Source organism: Ostrinia nubilalis, chromosome 7, assembly GCF_963855985.1.
Source record: "Ostrinia nubilalis chromosome 7, ilOstNubi1.1, whole genome shotgun sequence".
Lineage (NCBI taxonomy): Eukaryota > Metazoa > Arthropoda > Insecta > Lepidoptera > Crambidae > Ostrinia > Ostrinia nubilalis.
This window is the reverse complement of record NC_087094.1, coordinates 7,654,252-7,657,100: the sequence shown is the minus strand read 5'-3', so window position 1 is coordinate 7,657,100 and position 2,849 is coordinate 7,654,252.

The following is a 2,849-nucleotide window of genomic DNA, read 5'->3' as shown; positions in this document are numbered from 1 at the left end:
GATTGAGCTCTAGAGATTGGTTGGTTTCCTATCCTAGTAGGGAATTTAGTGCAAGAACCCCTCCACTTTGGTATAGAAGGCTCATTTTTGCAACAGTGGTTCTTTGGGTGCTCCTGAGTGGATTTCCGTCGGTAGACATCGGGAGCCCCCCCTGTGGTAGCAGGGGGAGGGGGGGCAAGTTTCCTTCCGCCGCGCTTCACTTTAAGGCCCATATCTTCAAAACTATGGATATTAGGGCAAGTGCGGTATCATTTTCGGATAATTAAAGGATGGCGAATTCATTTCTAGAACAAACTTTTTGCCTTTTCATACAAAAAAATAGAAATATTTAGTAAAATTCACAAAATCCAAAAAGTATTTTTTTAAATAAACGTCGTTTACTTTTAAACCACTGGAGATAATCTAATAAAAAAAATATGACCTGAAAGCTACATTTATCAGGATTATAAAAATATAACATTGTATGGTACTTTTTTCACAAAAAGTAGGTGAAAAAAATTTTTTCTTCAGGACACAGCGGGCGAATTTTATTGCGCATCGGAAAAAAATATTTATTTTATCCATGAATTCATACTATTTGGTTCATAAGCAAGCAAGGATTATTATTTTAGAATTTATTTAGAGTTGCTGGCACATCAATCTACCATAATTTGTATTTTTTCGTCAATTGATTTTGAACTCTATGTGTTGAAAATATCATAAGAAGAAAGCACTAAATAAAGAACTTTAATTTGTCTAAACGTCTTAATGATTATTATTATTTTAATTAACACTTTTATTTCTACATACTATTGTACCAGTGATTTAACGGAAAGGTAAGTGTGAGGAAAATGAGGTTTCACAATCATAGTACGGGAGATATTTTTAGTACAAAGGTTACGGCTGTGACCTTTTTAGTTGTTTTTTTCAGACAGCACCAGCTTCTGCACTACTTCTTGCACTTACATCTCACCATTTCCAGGCAAGCCTCGGCAGCTACGGGCAAACCGGTCCATGTAGGCTCCATCTTGCTATCGGCTCTGGTCCACCCCCAACCAGTCGGGTAAAGGGAAGACTGAGTCGGTTGCTTGCAACTAATCCTATACGCGAACCCCTTGGATTGATCTAATAAGTAAGTGGATAGATCTTGAACAAGGGACGACTAGAAAAGAGGACCAAAATCCCAACAGAACAGCCTAATCTGGTTTACTGACAGCTCAAAGATGCAGTAGCGGCGTAGGAGGGGGCGGGCTGCCCCGGGTGCCAAGCATCAGAGGGTGACACATGTCGCACAGATTAGTACTCACTGGCGCATCTGCATAGCAAGTCCGCGGCCTATGTCATGGTCTTTCAATCTTGGAATCGGTAGGTAACTCCAAAATCGTGGGGGTTACCAGGGGGTGCCTTAGGACTTACGCCGCCACTGCAAAGATGGCCTTGAGAACGGGAACGGGCGTCTACTGTAAACACTTCGAACATAGTGAACGCTTAAAGAGGTTTGCTACAGTGTTTCAAGCTGAATTCTACGCTATAATATGTGTGCACTAAAGAACAGGGGTGTAAAAAACGCAATATTTACATCCTGATCCACAGCCAGGCAGCACTCAAACAAAAAGCCATCGCCTCAGTGAAGGTTGAGTCTAGATTCTAAATGCAATCTTAAAGATGAACAAACTTGGAAGGCATAAAAGTGTCCCTGATGTGGGATACCTGGACATACACGGATCAAATGCAATGGGAGAGCCGACAGTCTAGCGAAACTAGGGTCAGAGGCGATACCTATTGGGTCAGAACTGATACTTACCTTTATCTAACGGCATACCTCATGGCCATAATATGGCCATATCCAAGAAGCACAGTGCTGAATGGGAAAGCTCCAACGATATAAGATAAGCCTCTCCAAATCATTCCTAAAGGTAAACACAGGGTCAAGGAGAAAACTCATTAAGCGCAAATAAAAGGTAAGCCCATGCAATTACTGGTACGCAAACTGGACGCAAACTGGGCATTATGGAACGAACCACATGTCCCACAAAATGGGCCTAACAACAGAAGACAGCTCTCGAGCATGTGGAATACATGTGGGGTCCATGAATCAATACTGTAAGGATGGGTCTGCTTGAGTCAGCATATCCGGCATCAGAAGACTTAGAAGGCTTTCACTCAGACGCTTAATTCACCTAATGGATAGGATTTTTTTGGATGATAGGGAATAAAAAAATGAAGTATAAAGATCCTAATGGGTCGCTGTGGCCTACGCTTAGACCTAGCTTAGCTTAGCTTAGCTTAGGCCCTACATAAGATAACCCAGACAGCAGCAGCAGCTTTGTATCAGCCTTGGCTACTGGCAGTATATCAAGGGATTCGCGTATAGGATCAGGTGCAAGCAACCGACTCGAGTCTTCCCTTTACCCGACTGGTTGGGGGTGGACCAGAGTCGATAGCAAGATGGAGCCTACATGGACCGGTTTGCCCGTAGCTGCCGAGGCTTGCCTGGAAATGGTGAGATGTAAGTGCAAGAAGTAGTGCAGAAGCTGGTGCTGTCTGAAAAAAACAACTAAAACGGTCACAGCCGTAACCTTTGTGCTAAAAATATCTCCCGTACTATGATTGTGAAACCTCATTTTCCTCACACTTACCTTTCCGTTAAATCACTGGTACAATAGTATTTAGAAATAAAAGTGTTAATTAAAATAATAATAATCATTAAGACGTTTAGACAAATTAAAGTTCTTTATTTAGTGCTTTCTTCTTATGATCTTTTCAATATTAAAATGTATTTAAGCTATTTTCAACCTTATGTCTCACACATAGAGTTCAAAATCAATTGACGAAAAAATACAAATTATGGTAGATTGATGTGCCAGCAA